General features: G+C 44.8%; 1 long non-coding RNA gene across 3 annotated transcripts; it reads left to right on the forward strand.

Annotated features, from left to right (window-relative positions):
- Positions 1 to 254: 254 nt before the first annotated feature.
- Positions 255 to 15,052, forward strand: LOC141420895 (uncharacterized). 3 transcript variants are annotated; one of them, XR_012445613.1, is made up of 6 exons: positions 255 to 315; positions 6,064 to 6,091; positions 7,236 to 7,445; positions 8,214 to 8,392; positions 8,524 to 8,988; positions 14,531 to 15,052. It is a non-coding gene; the product is annotated as an uncharacterized lncRNA (long non-coding RNA). The 3 variants fall into 3 exon arrangements; XR_012445611.1 differs by lacking the exon at positions 14,531 to 15,052 and having other exon boundaries at positions 8,524 to 12,574; XR_012445612.1 differs by lacking the exon at positions 14,531 to 15,052 and having other exon boundaries at positions 280 to 336; positions 8,524 to 12,574.
- Positions 15,053 to 25,683: the final 10,631 nt, after the last annotated feature.

Consider the following 25,683-nt stretch of genomic DNA (forward strand, 5'->3'; position numbering starts at 1 on the left):
TAGATGAATGTAGTTATTATTCCTAGGTGGTAAGAACGTAGGGTCCCAGAATCTAAAATAGATTGAGCCAACACTGAATGGTGGCTTACTATATATGAGGTGATGCGATTTTTATGCATTAACTCAAGAACCACAACAGACTTATAAGGTGGCTCTTGTTATCCCATTACTATTTTACCCAGAAGGAAGTAGAGACTAAAGTCTGTTCTTGCCCAAGGGCACCCAGCTAATAAATGATGGAGCTGGAATTTGATCTTTGTTCTGTTACTCTGTGAGTCTCAGCTCTTGGGGAATGAACAAGCATGAGGCCGGCAGGTGAGAAACGCACTATGCAAGGTACTGTCTGTAGTCAGTTTTCTGTGAGACAGTGGTAACTGCTGGGAGTCTGAAGCTGTGAAATGCAAACCAGGGAGGGGAAGGCATGAGAGTAGGAGGATACTTTGAGTACTGGTAAACGTGTCAGGTATATTGCTCTAGACAGGACAACTCTGCTGCCCATCCAAGGAGGCTTGAAGGTGGTGTGAAAGGAGAGTGGGGTTTCTGAGTAGAAAGGCATATGGTATCTCTTTCTGATCTTTGGAAGCTGACAGTGGAATTCAGCCATGTCATCAGTTCTCAAGGCCTCCTGGAAGTCAACGAGAACATGGTGTGGATGAAGAAGAGGTGCAGAAGCTGAGCCTCCCTGGGAAGAGGTTAAGTTTTAACTGGTACCTAGTGGAGAGCAAACCAAGCACACAGTGAAGGGATGTGGAAGTGGGTAAGAGGACTATTCTAGGCTCAATCAGAAGGGTCTTCGTGTTAGTTATTTTTCTGTCACTGTGACAGAATACCTGAGAAAATCAACTTAAAGGAGGAAAGATTTATTTTGGCTTATGGCTCATGATTGTTAGGTCTTATTGCTTTGGGCCAATCATATCACAGTACATCATGGGAGAACGCATGGAAGACAAAGCCTGTTCATCTCATGATGTCTGGAAAGAAGAGAGAGAGAGAGAGAAAGAGAGAGAGGAACAGTCTAGAATCCTAATATTTCCTTAAAGACACTCCCCCAATGACCTAACTTTCTTCTACTAGGCTCCACTTCTTAAAGGTTCCACCACCTTCCAATAGCACTACCAAGCCTTTAGCATATGGATCTTTGGAGGACATTCAAGATCCAAGCCATAACAGTCATGAATGGAAGCAAAAATTGCTGGGTTAGTGCAGGAAGGCCTAGGCTGGGACAGGGCACAGAACAGCATGCCAAGTAGTCCGTTTATCTGAATCGGGTGAAGAGTGTCAGAGTAGAAATTCTAGTCTAGTGAGGGTAACCAGAGACCCAAATTGAGAGACAAGGCAGGCTTGAGAAGGCACTGTGAATCCCATAGCCCCTAGGAGCAGGGCCAGGCCTAACCTTCTTGGGGAGAAATCCCAGTATCTCTTAGGTATTTAGAGAAGAAAGGGTTGAAATAACTTGAAGAGACTGGGGCCCAGGCCATGCAGAGACTGGGGGCCTCACGGGTTGTTGCCAATCAAGCCAATATTTTGCTAAATCCTCAGGTTACAATCAGAAATGAGAACTCTGCAAATAGGTTTCTTTTTATAGCCTTTGGTATTTTTCTTTTGTTTTCGTTAAAAAAGTAGTTCTCTCTGATCCCATTGTGGTTGCATTTGCAAGTCACAGAGAGGGAGAGACACCTTGATGGCTGAGTAGGGTAACAGCCAGGACTTTGGTCAAAGAAGATCTAATGCAGGCATTTGGAGAGTGCAGAGACATGAAAGCAGCAGCTATAGAGCCAGTCAGAAAACTATGCTGACCATGTCCCATGGTGACCGATTCTTCACAAATAGGTGACGTGAAGCTCTAATGGAAATAGTCAAGTTGGGTGAAGAAATGGAGACCTGCAATGGCTGCCCTGACCATTTTTTTTTTTAAGAACAGCCACAACTGTTTAGTCAGAGAGATTCTAAAAACCTTGCTGAATCATATTTGACCTTGAATTATAGAATTCTTATACGTGGCTGGCCCTCTGTACTGGATTTCAAGCTTCCTGAACAATGCACTACTGTTAAGTTACTATTTTCAACACAGGGAGTTATAACAAGGGTGGGTAGGCCCCATGGACAGGAACACGGTCCAGTTCCTAGGAAAGCAATACTTAAAAACTATCTCAAGCAGACAGAGATTGGAACTGTGTTACAATGGAAATCTTAGAATAAGGTCCATCACAGAGGCCTAGTGATTCTGCCTGGCACACTCAGGGTGAGGAGAGAGGGGTCCTGGAAATTAGGAACAAGGTGAGGGCTCCTTGCTAGAGTCAAACAAAAGGGAAGAGATTAGTTTACATTTCTGTCATGTAGGCCACTGCAATGGCCTCCAAAGTTGTCTCTATTCTATTCTCTCCCCATTTCAAGTCATCCATCATTGACCATCACCCTACATCACTCGCCATTTCAAAAGCCTTCTGTGAGTGCACTTGGTCTCAGGAGGAAGTCCAAACTCTGAAGCCCCAATCTGTCTGACTTCCCACTGTCTTCAACCTCCACCTCTGCATCATTTGCTATTCGGGGCTGTAGCTTATTTGTAACTTCCCCTCACCCTGATGCACATTACAATTTCCTACCTGGACACCCTTTCCATAGGCCCCATTCTGTCTCCCACATACCCACACCTACAACTACTTCCTGAGCCCAATTTAAATCTTACCTTTTCCAGGAAGACTTTTTGGCCTACATTCCTTTTTAGTCTAACATCTGTTGAGTATGTACCATGTGCCAAGCATGCTATGTGTTTTTAATCTCATTTAGCCCTTCCAGTAGCTACATGACATCAGCTCTGCTCTTAGTCCCAAAAACAAAATACCTTGCACAAAGTTACCTAGTTGGCAAGTAGTGAAGTCAGTATCAAACCCTGGTATCTTAAAATTCTGATTATTGGTCCCAATCTTGTCATATATGAAATAATCTGTTGGTCCTTTCTCTTGTCATATAAAGAATATAGCCTTAGTTCCCCTCTGTGACACCAGGAACTATGGGTACTATGAGAAAATGTGGAGTTAGGACTTTCTAATCCAAAAGCAGATGATATTTTATAAGGATACTGAACTAGGATTCAAGGAGCCTGTCTTTTGGCTCTGCTCCTGGGTAAATCACTCAACATTTCTGAGCCTATTATTTTTTTGTTAAAAGCAAAAGGTAACTTATGACTTGGGCCAGTGAAGGTCAAATTAAAATTTATTGCAGTCTGTAAACTATAGAAGATGCAATTATTATTGTTATCCTTTTTTAAAAATTATGTACTGGATAATTATGATAGATGACTGAAGTGATGTCTGGAAAAGCAAGGGATAGAAGACAGGGGTATACAAATTGACATTTTGCAAATTCTTTAAAATTTATTGGGATTGGTTAGATTTGACCAATATTGGCAATCAGATCAAGAAGCCTCTACAAGGATGTCATATAGAGAAGGCCAATAGACAGAGGCCAAGGTGTTGGGCAATTCTGGGAAGAAGACCCATTGGGTTCATTGGATTCTAGTGGGGTCTATGGTCTCCAGAGGCTTAGGAAGCAGTAAACTAAGGAAAGGGGTTTGGCCAAGGATCTGATACAAAACTAGTAGCTAAACAGAAGGTCTCTTTGATTCAGAAATGTAGGCAGGATGGGGAAGTTGTGGGGGTTGCTAGGAGTGGAATCCAGTCAACTTGAAGGTCACCTGACAATTATACTTCAGCCTGGTGAGTAGTCTTACCAGGAGGAAGCCTTGTATCTACATGGGAAGTCAGAGGTGTCCAGAGATGAGATGAGCATCCAGAGAGCAGAGAGTTCCTGGGTGCAAGTGCTCAAGCACTGAATGAATCTATCACACAGGTTTCCTGGAAGAATTCTAGCATGAGGTGGGCCACGGGGCTGAGAGATGTCTGTACTTTCTTACACCTTTGAGTCTCTGATGCTGTCAAACAAGCAGAATCACTTAGCTGAATATCTGTACTATATCTATCTTGGCTTCCAATTCCTTAATCTATCAAAAATTCAATTTTTGATAGCTATCTATTATGTATGTGATGCTTTCACAGCTCGAATTGCAAGAAGCAACTTGGAAGAGAACAGAGTGTGGGCTGGGTCTCCAAGACCACATTTAAGGAGGAGAAAATGATCCTTGTGGTCTGCTCAGGGAAGACTGTTCCACAGATCAGTGGATAGACCCAAATATTATGTGCTTTGACAAAAAGAAAAAAAAAATGGCTTCTGGGTCAAACATTCGGGAAATTCTGATAAAGCAAAGTTAAACAGTTTTGTGTTTATTGGTTTGTTTGTCTTACTTCTTTGAACCTGTGACTTCCCAAGAAGGGAGTAATAACTTCCTGCCTCCCCCCACTTTTGAGCACAGAACCTTTTCTTCCTCAAGAAGCAAGTCTCATGACTCATGTCACAAAGAATACACTAATATTCCCAAGACAACTTTGTCAGATGCTTTCCATGTTTTCTACCTCTGGTCTGTCCCTGCTTTCATTTTTCTCAGTTCTTTTCTGCAGCCAGGATTCTGTAGGGAGGCATCTGGAGCCTCAAGAAGACCCTTCCTCAGCCCAGTAGGATTTCCGCAAGTGGTATAGGTTTAGGCGTGTAATGAATTTAGATTTAATTTGCAAGTGAAAAAGCTTGCTTTCTTCTGTAGCTTACACCAAAGCTCAAACGTCTAAGCTTCCAGGGTTTAAGTCTAATTAACTGTATTTCACAGCTTATTTAAAGAAAAGAATGGAGGCATTAAAATTGTAAAATCTAATTTTTGAGTAAATCTTTCAGTGCAAAATTAATGTCGCAGTATTAGAGCCGCCTTGGCAATAATATCTCTTGTCTTCAAATTTCAAAATGAGCTTTTGCAAACATGAAATTATTCATTAGACTGTCTGGTAAAGAGATAAATAAGTGTCTCTTCAAATCCTCCACCTCCTCTTCTCTATTTAGCCAAAGACAGGGTTATTTGGTCTGAGGGGCAAGTGGGTTGATCAGATTTGTGAATTTCGACAGATAAGGAGAGAAGTGGAAGCAGGAGCTTCTGCATGTGGAAGGAAGGAGTAGGGGTAGACACAGAGTCCCTTCTGTGTCCTCCTGTCTACTCCCAAGGACTAGCTGGGCTTGGGGGACAATGAGATGTTTCAGCAGTCATACTGGAGCCAGAAGCAGGGGTCCATGCATTAGTGGCTGATCTGTCTGAAATACCTGGATTCTGTAGTAACTTCAGGTGGGCATTTGTCCATTCATTCTTATAACCAAATAATCAGCATCCTTAGCATCATCTATGCTATTCACTTTGTCTCCTGTGCTATGACTGCAGTTCATGTGCTCTCCCACCCAACTTTCTATTTGCACTTGTCCCCTCTTCCCCTCATGGGTCCCACTCTTTGCTCGCACTTGATGCACACAACCTGTTCACCACTCTGAGCCTCTGCACATAAACTGGACACTTTCCTCTGTTCCTCCCCACCAGATTCTGAGTTCCTCCAAGACAGGGAGCATACTCAGTTTTTGCTATCCATATCATTTAGTCTAATACTTGACATACAGTAGGTACTCACTAATTGTTTGTTGGCGGTGATTGGTATTCCCAAACCTCAGGTTCAGGCTTTCCAGCCTTTCATTTCACTTGATAACTGTTCCCTTTACCTGCAGTGCAAAGTTGGGGGGATTAGGCATAAAGAAAATGGCCTTGGGGGGGTGCCTCAACTTGGAAGGGGCCATTCTGAGAATTTACAAGGTGGGACTTTAGCTGTGCTTCTTATTCCCAGGTGACTTGATCAAGCAGCTTAGCTTTTCAGTTTCCCAACTTGCAATATGGAAATAATAACACTTGGGGTGAGGGAGTTTTGTGAGACCTTGGGATGATGCAGGAATGGTATATATATATATATATATATATATATATATATATATATATATATATATACTACCTAATGCTGTTGCCTGGTACATAGTAGGCCTTCAGAAAATGATAGCCACTTGTTTTGAACATTATGCAATGGAGAAACGAGTTTAAGAATGGTAACCTTTATATACTGGCACTTACGTAATTTTTTTGTTCAACAGGTCTTTCATTCATTTGTTGATCCACTCAGTAAGTATCCATTATTCGTTTGCACTGAGTACAAGGCAGCAGGGTAGGACCTGGGGACGTAGTGCTGAATTAGATCTCACTCTGCCCACCATTTCCTATGTATCATCAGAATCCAGCATTATTGCCCATTTCCCTTGACTGTAAGCCAGTCCAGGCCAGCATTGTCTCCTCACTGGTCTACTCTAATAGCATACTAGTCTCCCTACCTCTGTTTTGCTTCATTCTAATCCATTTCCCATAGAACAGACAGAAGAATATTTTAAAATTCAAAATGGCCATATTACTGTCCTGATTAAAACTCTCAGTGGCTCCTGATTGTCTACTGGACATGGTCTATTAGCTATCATATAGCTCATGATAGGTCCATTCTCACCCTTTGATCCCATCTCCCCTCACATCTCTATTGTAGGCTGTCTGTCCTGCTATCCTCAACTACTTCCAGGTCCTGGGGTCTGCCCTCCAATCCTCCACAAGCTCTGTCCACTTTTTGCACGCTCTTGCATCACCTTCTCCTTGATGTTGGCTTAACATCTACTCATCCACATGTTAGTTTAAAGGATTCCTCCCTGGAGCATTTTCTTGGCTCCAGATCAGGAGGGGGCCTCTCTCAGGAACTACCCCACCCTCTGTATGTCCCTCTCATGACTTGCTATGTTTTATTAATATTCTCTCCTAATACCCATCCCACAGTGTTACACTCACAAGAAACTGAGGACAGACATCCAAAAAGCATTGGAAAATAATTTAAATCTTTTATGAAGCCACTTGAAAAATGCCACAGGGGCATTCATTTCTAACATATGGCAAAACATTTTAAAATGCCTTTTCTTTATCTCTTTCTCAATATCCCACAGAAAAGGGCGGCATCATCACATTTTCTTTCCCTCTCCCTAAACTTTTCCCAAACCATTCTGGACACAACCTTTGTTTGCTTTGATTTTTCTCACATGTTCCTCCAACCTCCTAGACTTCAACTTGTAAGTAACTCTCTTTAGTTCTATTCTTGTGCTTGAATTAAAAAAGGAAAGATCCAAATATATATACAAAAATAGAACGTAATAGAACAAACACTCTCATACACCTGCCACAGATTAAAGAAGTTAACATTTTGTCACGTTTGCTTCAACTTTGTCTTTTCTAACAGGCCATCTAGTGAAGACAGCCACAGAATCAGCATCCAGGCAAGGATCCTAAACAAGAGAAGTGGTCTAGGTGGACCGCAGGGAATGGTGGGATGTGTGACAAACTACAGGGAACATGTCCTGCAACAGGGTTCCTTGAAAACATGCTTCTCAGGAACAGTGACCTTGACTGCCCCACTCACCTGGCAAGAACAGGACCAGGCTATGGCTAAGTGAGTATTTTCTTTTTGCTGGTATGGGGTTTGAACCCAGGACTTTATGCTTGCTAGGCAGGTGTTTACCACTTGAGCCACACCCCCACCGTAGTTAAAGAAAAGCATGAAGGAATGAAGAAATGGGGCCCCTGTTACCTGATCTCCTGAGTGTACAAAGAGAAAGCAGGAATCTGAATCTTAATGAGAAATCTGAGTTTTTTAACTCCCTTGGGCTAGGTGTGGGCGTTGTCTATTGAGGTCTCTGTCTCAAGCTACTGGGCTTCTTGAACTTACTCTCCAGCTTTGGCCTGATTACAATATCTGAGAGGCCACCTGGACAGCCAAAGCTCTTCTCAGAAGGCAGGGGAGATGGTGGGGACACTGAATACACATAAGAAATAGGTTTGGGGGGCAGTGGTTGGTGTTGTAGCTCAGTGGTAGAGGACAATGAGGCCCTGGGTTTCATCTCCAGCAACACAGAGAGGGGGAATGGGGAAGAGAGAGTGTGGGCTTTGTAAATGCACTGGCTTGGGTTCAAGGTCCATGAGAACTAGGAGTGCAGAGAGGCTGAGAGTAGCAAGGCGGGTGGGGGTGGGTGAAGAGGATAGGGGATTCCTTGAGTCTGTTGTATCCCTAATGATTGACTATGTGACTCCTCTGAAGAGCACATGTCCTCTGTTTGGCTCTACAAGGGCTGTGCCTTCCATAGGCCTCTGATTCCATATGACCTCAAAGCTAGGCAACAAGGGCAATATGTGTTACTGCAGCCCGCGTCTGTCTTTGCAGCGCCACCTACAGGCCATTGAAGGCCATCTCTGGGCCGGCTTTCAGGTGCTTGGAGAGGCAGGGCATGCTGTTTGTTTTTTCTGAGAATCTTTATCTGCTGGGAACTTCTTTGAAGTAATCGCTTCTCAGAGCCAATTAGTGTCTGTCTGGCCGCTCTCTGTGGAATGATCCAGGCCGAGGTAGGTTGGACTGATTATCTTGCTGGGACAAAGGTGGTGGGCTGGTGGGGAGGGTGTTTGGAGGTCCTGGGTGGGGTGTGACAGGATGACCTTCTTTGGCCTTCCCCCAACCCTTGCTATTTATTCTGCAGGAGTCTGAGCAGCTTTCATGAAGGTCGTGGGCCAAGGAGAGATGGACAGCACTTCAGAAGTCTGGGCAGTTGGAAGTTGGACCTTAGCCATAGCACCATCCTTGTTAGCTCCAATATTGGAGTACTTCACCTGTCTCAGCCTCTGTTTCCTTTTTGCTAAAATGGAAACACCTGGTTGTCTATCTGGTAGGCCTGTTGTGAAGGTGAAACTAGAGGACGAATTACTTGGTCTTCAGACTTTGGCTCTCTCTCATTTGTAAAGAGGGTTGAATTAAATAGCAGTACATGTAAAGAGCCTGACATGCAGTAATGACTATGAAGATATTCATTAGCTTCTGCTAGGATTATTAATAACTCTGAACACTGCATGGAGGTGCCAGATTGTGGCCCCCAAGGGACAGATTTCAAGTTTCCAAGATGAGTGAAACATCTCAAGGTATCACCATGAAGTTTCCAGACGGATGAGTAAGTTTTTGGGTGGTGGTGGGCTGGCAGCCTGGGCAAGATGGAGTGCAGATGGCTTGGACTTCACAGAGCTGTGGAGGAGAGGGGTCAGGTAGGAGCTGAGAGTCTCATAATGGGGTTGCTGCTGAAAGAGCCATGGAGTCAACGCAGGACCCAGAGGCACCCCAGAGAGGACCTTTTATGAGGACAGGGTGTCAGGGGCAGCAGAGACTCAGCATGAGACAAGTTCATGGCCGAGAGGTCCAAGCCTTGGACGTCAGTCTCCTGGTCCAGGACTCTGCTCTCAGTCCCATAATGGGCACCCATACTCCTCAGACCCATAGGAGCTCACTGTTCACATTTCACAGCCATCTATCCCTTGTGACTATTCTTTTACCTGGATCCCTTTTCCTCCCCTAGATACTCCCAGGGTGGACTCAACCTGGTCCTCCCTTCCCCAAGTCTGTTTCTCTGCCCTACAGCAGAAGCCCTCTAGGGAACAAGTATCAGCAGCTCTTCTGGCCCAGAGCAGACAGATGCATTCTAGCCTACTGCATCCTGGTCTAGAATTGGAGAAATGTTTTGGGACCTTTGAAACCACCAAGCTTGTACGCTCTGGCTTTTAAGAAACAGGATAAACAAACCTGGACCCAAGAGGAAACTCATTCTCTTTTCTTTCCTTTGCCTTTCAAACTCATCAAAGTCAAGTTCTCAGAGCTCCCCTGTCTCACAAGTGCCTTCAAATGGGTCTCATTGTTTTATTTATTGTGCTTATCACAAGTGCAGGCAGCCTGGAGATTTCCTGGCCAGTGGAGATCTCTTTTGCAGAGTGTTGACATTTCTGGGGATCTGAATGGTCCTCAGTGTCTTTCTTTCCTGGGGCGGGCCTGATTGAGAGAGGTGGTTGCTAGTGGGGGGTTCCCAGGTGGGTCTTCTGATCCTAGCGGGCCTGGGGCACTTCTCCATCCATACTTCAGTGTCTCTGAGCAGCCAGGTCTGTGTCCAGCCTAGGTTAACTGTGCTCTACTCTATGCCCTCCTGGAGAAACACTGTCCTGCAATAGAAGGCTTGGGCAGCAGCACTGATGACAGCTACTGCAATTTTGTGATGAAACAACATTTAATAAATATGAATCAGGTACTTCTGTGTGTTTGGCAATGGTAATGGGAGGGTAGAGCAATAAAGGGGTCCACCCTGTGGTTCCCTATGGGGTGATGGAGGCTTCCATCAATCCCTCTGTCACCTGGTAGGCTGGGATAGGTGTGACATTAAGGTAGAGACAAAGGTCTGGTGGGGAGAGGGATGGATATTGATGTGAACGGGAGAAGGAGGCAGTCCTCATGAAAGAGAAAAGTCTGATGGTCAGCAGAGGCCAGGGGCATGCCTTAGGTGGAGAGGACTGGAAGATCAAAAGTTCAGAGGTGGTGCATGCAGATAGGTTGGGGGAGATGAATGGCGAGCACCCTGGTGTTGAAGAAGGAAAAGATGGTCAGGAAGGGACAGTGGGAGGCTGCATTGGGTTGGATCATGGAAGGCTCAACTTTGCTTTGCAGGCAACTGGCATCCTCTTCTAGTTTTTGAGCAGTGTCCTTGGGGTAGCTGTGTTCCTGGTGGATGCACAGCATGACACACATTCTCAGAGTTCCTGGAGGGTTTGCTGACAGAGAGAGGTGGGGCTTCAGCTGGAAATTGAACGTGGAGCCCAGAGGCTTGAAGCAATGGCTCTTGGGCCATTGGCTTTGCTAGACATCTGGCCACTCCTGTCCTCTTGGAGAACTGGTAGGAAGGCACACTGTGGAGATATGAATCCTCAGAGCAAGGATGTAATCCCTCTTGATGGGCTCAGAGTGGGTGCACACTTGCCTTTCCAGGCACAGCGGTGTACGTAGCAGAGGAAGCCAAGGCCACCTGTGTGATCTTGGCTAGCCCCCACCTCTCTGAGTCTGGTTATCATCTTTTCAATGTGGTTGATATTACCTTTCTTGCCAACATGAGATAATGTATATAAAAGTGCTTTGAAAGCTATAAAGCATTATACAGATGCAGAGTATTATCTTTTTCCTCCTTTCCTTTTATTATCTTCTCATCTATTCTCAGCCTTCCCTGTAATTGAGCCAGGCCCAAAGACCTGTCTCCAACCATATCACAGTGGCTGGCTGCTGAAGAGGGCAGATTGAATCACCTCTATGTTTTAGAAATTCCAGGAAGCAGAAGCTGAGAGGTACAGTGGCTTGGATTTGGTCAGGCAGTAATGAGCAGAGTTACTAAGTCTGGGTCGAGGAGAAGATGCTAGAAGGGAACTTTCGTTATTGTCACTGACGTTTTCATCTTATTAGCACCATAATCATCATCATCATCTTCATCTTCATAATTTCCTGGCCCCCAAATGCCCTGTACACATCTTCTTTTGAATTCTTAATTTCTTGATTCTTAATGGTCTAGTTCACATGGTGTCTTTTCTGGGAAGCACGTCCCAATTTCCCCAGGTGGCAGTGGTTTCATTTTCATAGCCCTAGTTGGCCTTTCTTTCATGACACTTTTGCTCTATGCTCTGTGTTACAGTCATCTGTGGACATTTCCTTTCTTGTGGGTGTAAGTGCTTCAAGAGAAGGGACCATGTCTCTGGTCCTTTCTTGTGTACCCATGTCAACTCTCCTTGTACCCAAGAAGCTGCCATGAATGCCGGAGGGACTAGGGACTCTTGAGGAGGCACCAAGAGACCTGAGTGCCAGGCTGGCTGCTGAAGCAGCTCCACACTTGCTCAGCTCTGGAAAGTAATGTGTCCTGCAGACTACACGTCCATGGGCAGAGGCCTGGCAGGTCCATCTATCAGCCCTTGCTGTGCTCCTGTCCTGAGCCTTGCCGCCTCTGGCTTCCTTTGTGCTTGGTATTTCATTCCTGTTGCATGGCTGAGAAATGAGGGCTCCATGGGCACTTGGGGGCAAGGGACAGAAAGAAGGAAGGAGAAGATGAAAGGTAGGCATGGAGATGAGGAGGAGACTGGGGATTCTGACAGAGTGAGGGTCCCTGCTTTGCTCCAGGGATGTGCGGGAGAAATTGCCCCACCTTGCTTGTTCTTGGCCTTTAGAACCCCTTGAGCTCCTTTTTTGTCTTGATGAAATAATGGCTTGTCAGGGACATGAGGTTGTTACTAATTACTAGATTGTTTTGTGCCTATTGTTCTCAGACAGGCAAGGCAGGGCCTATCTCTGGAGGTGGGGGAGAACTCTGGGTAATCTGTCCTGGAGAGGGAGCAACCAGCACAAGGAGAGTGAAGGAGCAAGGAAAAGTGACTATTGCACTTTCATCCCTCCTGGCATATAGCTGGGGGCCATGCAGGAAGTTGGCTGGGGTCTGGGCTAGGACTATGACTCACATTCATACCCAAAGACAGCATATGCTGGTGAGCACATGAAGTCATTCACACCCACATAAAAGAACCTGTGTTCATTCAAATGGCCAAAAAACACATGAAAAAATGCTCACCATCTCTAGCAATAAAAGAAATGCAAATTAAAACCACGCTAAGATTCCACCTCACCCCTGTTAGAATAGCCATCATCAGCAACACCACCAACAACAGGTGTTGGCGAGGATGCGGGGAAAAAGGAACCCTCTTACACTGTTGGTGGGAATGTAAACCAGTACAACCACTCTGGAAAAAAATTTGGAGGCTACTTAAAAAGCTAAACATTGATCTACCATTTGATCCAGCAATACCACTCTTGGGGATATACCCAAAAGACTGTGACACAGGTTACTCCAGAGGCACCTGCACACCATGTTTATTGCAGCGCTATTCACAATAGCCAAGTTATGGAAACAGCCAAGATGCCCCACCACCGACGAATGGATCAAGAAAATGTGGTATCTATACACAATGGAATTTTATGCAGCCATGAAGAAGAACGAAATGTTATCATTCGCTGGTAAATGGATGGAATTGGAGAACATCATTCTGAGTGAGGTTAGTCTGACCCAAAAGACCAAAAATCGTATGTTCTCCCTCATATGTGGACATTAGATCAAGGGCAAACACAACAAGGGGATTGGACTTTGAGCACATGATAAAAGCGAGAGCACACAAGGGAGGGGTGAGGATAGGTAAGACACCTAAAAAATTAGCTAGCATTTGTTGCCTTTAACGCAGAGAAACTAAAGCAGATACCTTAAAGCAACTGAGGCCAATAGGAAAAGGAGACCAGGAACTAGAGAAAAGGTTAGATGAAAAAGAATTAACCTAGAAGGTAACACCCACGCACAGGAAATCAATGTGAATCAATGCCCTGTATAGCTATCCTTATCTCAACCAGCAAAAACCCTTGTTCCTTCCTATTATTGCTTATACTCTCTCTACAACAAAATTAGGAATAAGGGCAAAATAGTTTCTGCTGGGTATTCGGGGGGGGGGGAGAGGGAGGGGGCGGAGTGGGTGGTAAGGGAGGGGGTGAGGTCAGGGGGGAGAAATGAACCAAGCCTTGTATGCACATATGAATAATAGAAAAATGAAAAAAAAAATAAATGCTGTGTGAGTTTGTGGTGATAGTGTCTATTTCTGCATAGCTCCTGCATTTCCCACTTGTGTGCTCCATGTTCACCTTTGTGGCTCGTGCTGTGTGAGCTATTCTGCTCAATGCCTGTGGTCCCTGGGGAGAAGCCCAGCCCCTGGTGCCATCTGCCTTATTGGTCACTTGATCAGCAGCCGTGTCTTTCCACTCAAGGAAAGGTCGCTTGGACCCCCATGCAGGCTCAAATCATGTAACCTTTCATGTTTGCTCTCCTGTGGGGACCATTCAATTTCCAGCCTCTCTGGGGTCCCATTTGTATGATGTCAGGTGGAGAGTGAAACTGTGGCCTGGTACAATTTTTCCAAAGCAGTGTGACTCTGTGCCCAGGGAGCAGCTCACTGGGTGGAACTTTCTAAGGGCTCAGATAACAATTCTTCTTCCATATTGCAACCCTGACCTCAGCATTATGATCAAAACTTGAAGGAGATCATGACATCCATCCTTCTCCTCCTTGTAGGGAGGAAGACATGAGGCCTAGAGAGAAGGGACATCACACAGTCTGATAGTGAGAGAGCCTGGGGTAGTTTCAGCACTCTTGGATTCTTACACCAAACTTATTTACATGGATAGATGGCTAGCTGTCCACCAAAGATTGGTGTTTCCACTTTAAAGGGTCAAGTGGTCATGGGGAAGTCCCTATGTAGGCAAGGACCACATTTCGATCATCCCTGGGTCTACATGAGCCACATAACTGAGTGGAAGTGATTGACAGATGCAGTTCCATGCCTTGTTCCTAATACCCTCCTATGCAAAAACCATTTAAATCTTCCCTTATTTCTTAGCTGGAAGTCACCCCTAGATGACTCTAGGGTAACTGTATTATGGCAGCAAAGATTTTAGTCTAGGTCCTTGAACGACTCCTTGAAACAGAGCACTTTCCCATACAAGGAAGAAATAAAACTGTTGGGTTAAGCTCCAGAGATTTTGGGTTTATTAGTTATAGCAGCTAGTATTACCTTCGTTGATACATTGCCTCTTTTTTTTTTTTTTTTTAGGAGCTGGCCCTCAAGAAAAACCTCCCCAAATTCTTCTTCCTGAGCCCCAGAGTACCACAGATTGAAGTTCCTCTTGGTCACCTGGAGCAATCCAAACCTGGATGGAAGGCTGGATCACTATGACGACCTTCCTGAACCTATAATAAAATGAATGGATGTGCTTATTACAACAATTGTGGGTGTCCTTTGAGAAAATTTCACTCTTCAGAGGATCACTGGCTTTTACTCATGGTGCCTGGGAATCATTGCTTAAGATTATGACTGGGATCAGCTTGCCCTGCAGACGTCATCACTGGGGCCAGAGGTTTCGACTCTTGGAGGATTGATGAGTGTGACATTTGCTAACTGGGAACTCATGGTTGACTTTCCCTCCTTAAGCCCTTCCTCAGTTCCAGACTCCTTCCTCTTGCCAAATGGTCCTGGCGAGAGTTCTTCCTCACCCTGGCCCCATGAACTACAGCAGGCAGTAGGTTCTCTTGTTACATCCCTGTCAGTGCTAGTGATCTAATTAAATGCTTCCGAGGATTTCCCCAAGCTGAGCCCTTTGAGTTGGTATTTGCGTCATTCTTGGAATTGTAGCTCTGCAAGAAACAGAGGCAGGGTCAGTCAAATGAAAAACACCTGGTAGTATGAGACAACAATTGACATCTATTTATTTAGCAGAAGTCCTCAACTACTAAGTATGTTGCTTGTTTACCTAGAAGGCATGCTACATCCTGCCCAAATACCTTCCATGGCTCCCTATTGCCAGGGTCAAAGTCTTAAATCTTTTTACTGCCTGTCAAGGTTTTCACAACCAGGCTCTATGTAATTCCTTGACATTTTCCCAATGTATCCCCTCCTGAGAGCACACCTGGGACCATTGTAGCTCCTTAACATGTTTTGTTTTCTATGTTCATGCTCTTTTGTTTTTTTCTGTGGCAGTACTGGGATTTGAACTCAGGGCCTCTGCTTCCTAGGCAAGCACTCTACCACTTGAGCCGTGTCCCCAGTCCATTTTGCTTTAATTTATTTTCCAAGCAGGGTTTTGCTTTTGCCCCAGGTGGGTCTTGGACTAGGATTCTCTGACCTCTACCTCCTGAGTAGCTGGGATTACAGGCAAAGCCACCTTGGGTCTTGCCCAGCTTGGGTCTTGCTAACTTTTTTTTTTTTTTTTGCCCAGGCTGGTCTTGAACCACAATCCTCATTTCCACCTCCTAGGCGGCTGGGATTTCAGGTGTGTGTAACAATGTGTGGCCCATGTTCCTCTTCTTGGAATATCTTCACTTTTTTTTTGGCTTGTTAATTTCTTCTTTATCCTAGATCTGGCTTAATGATACTTCTCCTGGAGTTTTCTCTGACTTTCACTCTAGCCTCCAACAGAGGGCAGGACTGTCTCCATTTAGATTATGCCCCATCACAGAGTTCTTTTCCATGTTTCAGAGTTGGTGGCTGGCTGGACTGAGACAGGATTCTTGATGTCAAGGGACAAGTCTTAGTTACCATTGTCCCCCAGTGCTCAGCTCGGTGCTTGGCATGTAGTGTGGAGTGACCAGATGGGTGTGACTCCTGCCAGCTCATCCCACTGGGGGCAAAGGCTGCTCCAATGGGGCTTTGTCTGAGGGTCTCCCCTGTTGCCTCAGCCCCTCTGGTTCCATGGTTTTCACAATGTCATCTTGTTAGCATGGAGAGGGCTGAGGGATTGAGACCAGGAGTGCTTTTCTTCCTTTATAATGAACAGTGAGAAGGAGTTAGGAACTGCAGAATGAGATGAAGCCAGAGGCCTGAGGTGGGTCAGTCTCAGACACACAGCTGAGCAACTTTAGCGCCATGATGTGGGGGGTAAGACATGGAATCAATGAGTGAAGTTAATGTATTTGATCAGTTCTGCATTTATTCACATTTTAACATCTTGGTTATCAGGCTACATCTTACGATGGATGCCCTATAATATTTTATTTGACAATGTGCTTTTCTTTCTTGGTGTTTCATAAAGTGACAAGTGATGGTGCATTTTACAAATAATGGCATCTTAGACTTGATGAAGAAAGTCGCCATCTGTTAGCAGAGGTCAAGACTGAGACATGGATGGCTGAGTAAAGTCAACACTAGAGTCAGCTTCGGATGTTAGGAAGAGTCAGGGCAGGACCAGTGAGCGGCAAGTGAGGCATCTAGAAGAGGAAATAGGAAGCAGAGTCTTGGTTGCTGTCTTTGGGAGGAAGAAGGGGGCTTCTTTGTCACATTGTGAGTGCTCCCTGCTAAGTGGAGCTCTGCAGGGGGCAATGAGCACCCCAATCCTTCTCAGTCTCCAAAATTCTAGGGCTTTTGTTACTCTTACAGATCTCTTTTCAAAGACCACTTTGGATGGGGGAGATAAGAAAGGAGGGGGAGGAAGGGAAGTTTGCTCATATAACAAGGGAATGGATAGGTAATACCTCCATAAAAATGGAAAAGTCATATATGAATCATGGGTTTTCAACCCTGGCTGTAAGATCACATTCCCTGGGAGCTTTTCAAGAATATTTTGCTTACCTCTCCACCCAGATCAATGGAATTGTGATTTTTTGTTTAGGGTTGAGATGCATTGGCCAGAAGTATTAACAATTTAATACTAATCACTGAGGATTGTGTTTAAAACACAAATTACTTTGTCAATCCCTGAATTGGAGACATGATGTAGTCCACATTTGAGGAGCCCTTTTGGTCTGCAAGGCACTTACACCTGTGTGGTTATATCTGCCCCACACTGAGGGGGGTAGGGAGTTGTTATCATTGCACTCACTTTAGAAAGGGGGATCTAGGCCCTGAGGTCAAGAAAATTTGTAAAGGGCAATGATGTCCAAACTGAGCAATTAGGAATTTCCCACTCTTGGCCAGTTGTCCAGAGGACTCAAGCAGCAGTTAAGCAAAGCTAGTGGTCGGTGTTTCTAAAAGAGAAAGAAAGAGGAAACAGAGTGCCAGGTAAGGACAGAGATGATGCAGGTGGATAGAAGATGGTGGAACTCACGTGCAGGGAGGGGGACAGAGTCTGCTGGAATAAATCACTCAATAATAACATAGAAAATAACAATCAGCTTTAGTGGTGGAAAGCCACCTTTAGAATCAGCTGAGGAAGGGGCTGAAAAGAGGGGCCAGAGAAAAGCCAAGATTTTCCTAGAGAATCAATGATGATGATGAAGGTCAAGTTAAGACCAGAAGCCAAAAAGAATACGCCATGATCCCGGAAAGGACCCGGCTTTTCCAGCCAAGAGGAGAGAGAAGGGGTAGTGGAACGAAAAAGATGAAAGAGGGGAGGGATCTCAGGACCACAAGCACGTGGGAGGTCAGAGCAGGATCTGCAAGAGACTTGATAACACTGTCCCAAGCGCCAGCAGGTAACCCAGCGTGGCATTTGGCTGGGCATCCATAGTAACATGAAGCCCCCTGTTCTTTATCTAACTTCAGACTCAAATGTGTGAGCTCACTGCAGGGGAGGAGGGAGGATGGAGGGAGGGAGAGTAGAGGGCTGCTGAAGCTGAAGTGTGGTCTCCCCTCCCTGGGAGGTGGTAACAAAGAAACTGTCCCAAGAAGCCCACACCCATGCAATGGGGTCATATCCACAGTACCACTGCTCTCCACAGGATACACGCACAGTCTGCAGGTCCCCAGGCTGTGACAGGGAAATTGCTATTTCCTCCCTGTGCTAGTAGGGTCGTTTTGGGGGACAGATCCCAGGCTAGCCTTGGGTCTCTGCCCAAGGACACGGGCAGCTACATGTCCTTGCTCCACCGCCTTCTTCTCTTACCTTCTTTTTAACAAGTTCAGAATCAGAATGAAAATTTTCCTTGGGTGTAGTGTACGCCTGACAATCAAATCACTACCAAATCAATTCTTTGCAATCAATGTTTTTCTAATGAATTTTGCATTTCTAATGGCAGGACCTGACACTATCTCTTTGTTTTCTGTCTTGCCCTTGGCTCCCGCCCCTTCCTCCTTGTTTAAAGCAAACTACAGAAAAGGCTGCAGGAGCCAAATGGCAGGTCTCTGAAGCAGTTTTCCTTTTTCAGCTTCCCCTTAATTTCTCTTCTCCTTTCTCCCCAGCATCCCTCACTGGGAAACTTAATGGGGTGTTTCTGAAGCAATTAGAATGATTTAAATACCCCTGCTAACAAAGTTTTTCAGAAAAAATCCCACCACTCACCAGGGCTCAGCCTGTACATCTGTTGTATCCTGGCCAAAGAAGAGGTGTAGAGGCTCTGGGGACATGAGAGGCTCTTGGGGACATGAGAGGCTCTGGGGACATGAGGGGGCCGCTCTTCTTTCACTCCTGCCACACCTTCCTGTACCCTAACATCTTTCTAGACCACACAGTGGGTTATATGTAAAATGTATTTTCATTTCACGCATTCTGCAGGACTTCTGCGCAAAATAACACATCTACTATAAACATTAAAAGGAAAGGCGGGAGAGTGACTCCCAGACCAGGGCTGGTTCCTAAAGCCCAGACTCTTGAATGGATGGAAGGAAAGAAGGAAGGAAGGAAGGAAAGAAGGAAGGAAGGAGAAAGAAAGATAAAGAAAGGGGGGGAGGAAGGAGGAAGGAAGAAGGAAGGAAGGATAAAGAAAGAGAAAGAAAGGAAGAAAGGAAGGGAGGAAGGAAGAAGGAAGGAAGGAAGGAAGGAAACAATAAGGACCTGTAGGCTAGCATTCCAGAGATGTGACATGTGTAGACTGTGAGCTAGAAATTTAGAGCCATTGTGGCAGGCAGAATGCTATGTCCCCATGTCTGTGCTCTGAAGTCTGTGAATATGCTGAAGGGGAAACAGAGTTGCTAACCAGCTGACCATAAGGGAAGGGAGAGTGTCCTAAGTTAGCTAGAGGGGCTCCCCTGTAATTACAAGGGTTCCTCAAGGTGAAAGAAGGAGAAAGAAGAGATCAGAGTGGTTCTGTATGAAAAACATCCAGCCTGCTTTGCTGGTGCTGCAAATGGTGGAAGGGACCGTGAGCCAAGGGATGCAGGTGGCTCTGGAAATGGATAAGGCAAAGAAACAGAGTCTCCAGAAAGGAACACAGTCCTGACAATACCTTGATTTTTACCCATAAGATCTGTGTCAGATTTCTTACTTCCAGAGTGTAAGTAATAAATTTGTGTTGTGCTTGACTTGTTGCAGCAACAACAAGACACTCACACAGAAATACTCATGGTTCTCAGATGTCTTGGATCTGCCTAATGGAGTCAAGGGAAGCCTGACAGAGTCCAATAAGCCATGAGAAATTGCAGTCTTTAATTAAGATATGTATAAAACATAGTAAGAGCCCCCAAAGGGACCTGGCAGGTGTGAGGAACATCTGAGCAACTCACTGATGAATTCATTTGCTCAGGGGTGTTTTAAAAAAATTTTTTTTTTGCGTGGCAGAACTGGAGTTTGAACTCAGGGTTTCATGCTTGCTAGACAGGAGCTCTACCACTTGAGCCATGCCTCCAGTCCTTTTTGTTCTAGTTACTTTTGAGATAGGGTCTTGCTTTTTGCCTGGCCAGCCTGGACTGTGATCCTCCTATTCATGCTTCCTATTGTAGCTGGGATGACAGGCTCACACCACCATGCCCAGCTTTTTCCGTTGAGACAGAGTCTCTTGAACTTTTTCCCTCTGGAGCTGGCCTGGAACTGTGATCCTCTCTATCTCAGCTTCTTGAGTAGCTAGGATTACAGGTGTGAACCACTGGTGCCTGGCTGCTCATGAATTTTGAGGCAGCCAACTAGCAGCTCTTGTCTCTCACTAACTTGAGGTAGGGAAAGTTTCCTTCTTCCTTCCAACTACAGCTTCCTGCTTCTGTCTTTCACTTTTCCCCCAGGTTCGGGCATAGTCTTTGCTGTGAGTCAGGCTGGTGTTTGAATCTTGGCTCTTTCCTTATCAGCCAGGTGAGCAAAAGCCATTTGCCTGATGATTTTGAGCCCCTGTTCCCATCTGTAATGAACAACCTCTGGTGGTTGTTGTGAAGACGGTGCATGGCAAAGCTTGAGAGCAAGTGAGCATTTGATGACTATCACGTATCTTCTACCCTATCATGCTGGCATGCACGTCCTAAGGTTTCTCACAGGTCACTTCATCTACCTTCATTCTCAGCTTGCTTCCTACTTTACTGAGAAAATTGAAGCAATCAGAAGAAAACTTCCACAAACTTCTACCACAGCATCTCCCCACATGCCAGCAACTGCCCTCTTGCTTTGCCCTCCTATATGATGCCCGAATGAACCATCCATGTGTCTATCTAAGGCGACTCCTCCACGTGTGCGCATGACAGATCCCCTCTTCTTATCTACAGCAATTCTTCCCTCTCCTCACACTTACTCTGTCGTTATGGCTCCACTGGCCCATCCTCATTTGCATTTAAACATGCTAAATAGTATAATTAGTTCTCTTGAACCCATTTCTACCTATTAATGCTACTGCCCATATCTTTCTTATGATGGCATACCTCCTCAACGGACTTGGCACTGTCCAGGGAGGCCTCTCGCCCCGCCTCTCCGTGGAGACTGCTCTTGTCAAGGCTGCCAGTGGCTAAATCAAGTGAGCAGTGCTCCGTCTACATCAGGCATGACCCATCAGTGATGCTTGGATCCAGGCCGTGGCACCCCTCTCCTTGTCTTCCCAGCCTTTGGTCCTCAAAGCTCACAGATGATTCTTCCATATCTCTTGTTTGCTCATTTTCTCTGGGAAATCTCTTACTGGTGGGCTTTTACTATGACCTCCAGGGCTCACTCCTTGGTCATCTTTTCTATTATGAGCATCCCTAAGTCTTGAAATGTCAGCTATCTACTGATGACTCCAAGGTTGAGCTCTCTCCCGAACTTGAGGCTTGTAGATCCAGTAGCCTCAAGGAACCTGCTCTGACCTATTTAGAAGTTCAAAACCACCCTGCATTGGCTAGAGTTTTGATAGACATATCAGACTCAACGTTCCCAAACAGAACTCCTCACATTCTCCTGAACCCGTTCCAAGCCTGCTCTCCCTCCAGTCATCTTTCCTTCTCCCGAGGACAATTCCAACTTCCCAGCAGCTTAGGCTAAAAGATACAGTCATCATTACCTCCTTTTGTTCTCTTGAAAACCTCATCCGATTGGCCAGGGAATGTTTAGAAACACATGGATTCTAACCATTTCTCACACAGACACTGTTCCCACTCGGGTTGGGGCCACCTTCCTTACACATTTTAGTTATTCCCTCAGCTTTTTAACAGCTTTCTCTGACTCTACTTTTCCCCTCTATCCCAATACAGGAAACATATCCTTCTAAACCCAAAGAAGGATCATGTCACTCCTCTGCTCAAAACCTGCAGTGGCTCCTTATTCCTCTCTGAGTGAAGGCAAGTCGATTCTGCACCCCGCCCCCTGCAAAGTGTTTACTTTACCTTAAATCCTGCTGCTCTCACTGTGGCTCACTCTGCTATCGCTATGCTGACCTCCCTGCTGCTTCCTGATTTCTGGATGAGGTCTGCTCTGGGGTCATTACTGTTCCCTTGCTTACCACACGCTTCTTCCAGCTACCTGCTTGGTGAACTCTCCCACTTTCTTCAAGACTGTGTTCAACACTCACTTCCCAATGAGACCACACTGATAATTTCTTAAAATTGCAAAACCTCCCTGCATCTGCCAGTCACAGTGTCCAGGTGTGTAGTAGTCATTTTTTACTTGTTGAGTGAATATGTCTGGAATATGGCTCTAAAACTTCTGCACAAGGTTTTCCTTTTCAATTTTATATTTCTCCAGGAGAAAGAGTGGTAGGAGGCAGTGAGTGGTCACACACGGTCTTCTCTCAATATTTTTCTCCCTGCTCACCATCCTCTCTATGGATTGACCTGATTCAGTGACTTTGTCTCCAGGCAGGTTGTGTTCTTCCTTAACTGGGTGGCTGATGCTTCAAAATTAAGAAGTAGTCTTGGTAATAGACCACTTGAAAATCTTATAACTAGGCATTTAAAGTCCTCTTCAAAGAAATAAATAGTCATTGTCTCTCCTTTGCCATTGCTAAATAGGTCTGTGGAATTTCAATCTTAGGCTGAAATTCTTTTTTTTTTTTCAGTGGGACTGGGGTTTGAATTCAGGGCTTCATGCTTGCAAAGAAGATGCTTCTTCTACTGCTTGAGCCATGCCTCCAGTTCATTTTCCATAAAAAAGTCTGAATTTTTTATGGAAATCTTATTATTGTCACCATCTGTTAACACTGCTATCACACTGGGAACTCCTCAGGTCCAAGGGTGCTATATTATTCCTAGTACCTAGCCCAGGCCCAACACAGGGTTGGTACACAGTAAGTGCTTGCTATTAGATAAAGTCACTGAACTGACCATTGACCATCTGGTCAGTAGAGTTTGGAGATGTGGTTTGTTTTCTTTTGCTATAACAAGATACCTGAGCCCAAGACATTTATAAAGAATAAAAGTTTATTTGGCTCATAATTCTGGCACTGGCATCTGCTTAGCCTCTGGTGAGGGTCTTGCTGCATTAGAACATGGTGGAGGGCATCACAGACAAGATGGAGCAAGTGTGTTAACTTGGGTCTCTCTTTCTCTGATAAAACCCATAATACCATTAACTTCATCTAATCCTAATTAACTCTTAAAAGCATCCATATGCCATTAACACCTGACTTCAGGATTAAGGTTCCAATACATGAACTTTTGGGTGGCGTGCTCAAACTATAACTGTTGGTGAGACTTTCCTAGTTCCAGGAAGTTAACTCAGGTAAACCAGTCTCAAACACTTTCCCTATTCATAAAATGGATTCAGCCCATCATAATCTCAATGCTTAACCAGGGACAGTCATGAAAGGCAGTGAGAAAAGGTGTGCCAAAGAATCAGGTGTCAGGCTCCTGGAAGGGAACTCACTCATGAGAGTGGGTCCAAGTCCTAGTGGGAAGTAGCAAAAGGCTGTGGGCTGAAACGCACATTTGGTCCTTTGCTGTCACCTCTGATGGCCTGTCCTGTGTTCCAAGCATAGCATTAATCTTTATATTTTGGAGCAATTTTACATGCAATATTGCCTTTAAATCCTCATGGTAATCTCACTTGGTAGGTATTATTACTTTCTCCATTTTAAAATGACAATTTATTGAACATACAATATACACCAGTCAAAGCAGGTACTACATGCCACACTGTATGTGGTACAGATCATCGCAGGAGCCTATAATGGAGGTATTATTGTCTCCGTCTTACAGAACAGTGTATTTGTTTTCTATCATCACAAAACAAATCACCACTAACTTAATGCCTTTTAACACTGCCTGTTATTACCTCACAGTTTCCGTAGGCCAGAAGTCCTGGCATGGAGTAGCTGGGCTCTCTGCTCAGGGTCTTACCAGGTTGGAAGAGAGGTGTCAGCCAGACCTGTGATCTCTCTGAGGCACAGGGTTGTTTTCCAAGCTCACTTCATTATTGGCAGAATTTCCTTTGCTGCTGTTGCCCCTGTGTTTTGCTGGCTATGGCTGGAATTTGCTTTTTAACATCTGCTATGAGTTAGAGATGGTTTGTTCTTCAAAAGCTCATGTGCTAAAAACATGGTCCCAATGTAACTGTTTTGAGAGGTGGTGGGGCCTTTAGGAGGTGGGGCCTAGAGGGAGGTAATTAGGTCATGGGAGCATCACTCTCATGAATGGATTAACGTCTTTCTTCAAGACTAGATTAGTTCTCTTGTCACAGAATTAGTTTTCACAGGACCAGCTACAGCGATAGGTTGTTACAAAGCAGGTCAGTCTCCCCTCTGTCCTTCTTTTGCACACACACTCCTCTTGCAGGTGCCTTTTTTAATTCTACTTCTCTGCTATGTTGTGATGCAGCACCAGGCCCTCACTAGCAGAACAGATGTTAGCTCCATGATCTTAGATTTTACTCTAGAACTGTGAGTAAAAATAAACCTCTCTTTTGTAAAGTAACCAGCCTCAGGTACTTTGTTATAGCAACACAAAATAGACTAAAACACCAACTAAAGGCCACCCCTTTACTCCTGGCCAAACGACTTCATCCTTAACAATTCACAACATGGCAATATGACTGTTTTTGTCTTCCTTTTCCCTTCTCACTAAGACCTGCAGAGGACACTCTCTGATCCATAACTTTTTTGGGGAGAGGTTGAAAATGTATTTATTTTTCTTCAAATTATCTTTTTAAAGCAATAAATGAAAACAGACAACTTGACTTTTCTAAGAAAAAACAAAACCAAACAAAAAATCACCTTCTATATATCTACATATAGACATAGATACAGATAGATATAGATATTGATATAGATATAGATATAGATATAAATATAGATATAGATATAGATATAGATATAGACTTCATGGTCAACTCCTGACTTCCAGCCCCTCTCCTGTACATTTGAGATCAACCATTCTCCTTCTCTTCCTCCCTCTCTCTACCTATCCACAGACTCTAACTTGTTTCTCGTGGTTGTCCAACCTTGTTGAAAACTGAACACCCGAGCACAATGGCCTCAGTGAGGAATGACTGAAGATGGGAGCGCTGGCAGCCAGCCTATTTGTGCTTTAGCTTAACACTGCTCTGGACCTTCTGCCTTTGTAGAAAGATCTTACCTGGTCATGGAAGGCCCACCCACGATTACCACCCTTTTGATTCACTCAACATCAGCTGATTGTTAAATTAATTCTGTCAGTGATACTCCACACTCATGGGGGAGGATTGTACAGAGTACATACACCTCATGTGGGGATCTCAGTAGCCATTTTACAATTATGCCTATCACTGAAGCTCAGAGGACTTTCATGTCTTGTCAAGGCCCCATAGCTATAATGACAGACAAAACTGAACCAGGTCTCATAATAGTCCATGGAGTTGTACTGCTGTAAGGGCAGTACATAGAAAGATCTCAGTAGAGCTAAGACTCAGGGTTGTAGACTTGAAACTTTTCCCCTTTTGGCAGATAAATAGCAAAGGACAAACTTCAATCACCCACAGACAGGGCTCCATGGGCCTTAGGGTCATGTCATAGGGACCCAGAAAGATTGTCTGTGTCTTTAGCCCTGTTGAGTGATATTGTAGAGCTTAGATTCTAGAATCATAAACTTTCAGGGCTTATAAAGCATTGAGAGAATCAGCTAATCCATAACTTTCCAAAGTGTATTCCATGGAACCTGGGTTCCAACATGGCAGTAGTTATGCTTGGAAGAAAGGAATC

Source organism: Castor canadensis, chromosome 2 (assembly GCF_047511655.1).
Source record: "Castor canadensis chromosome 2, mCasCan1.hap1v2, whole genome shotgun sequence".
Lineage (NCBI taxonomy): Eukaryota > Metazoa > Chordata > Mammalia > Rodentia > Castoridae > Castor > Castor canadensis.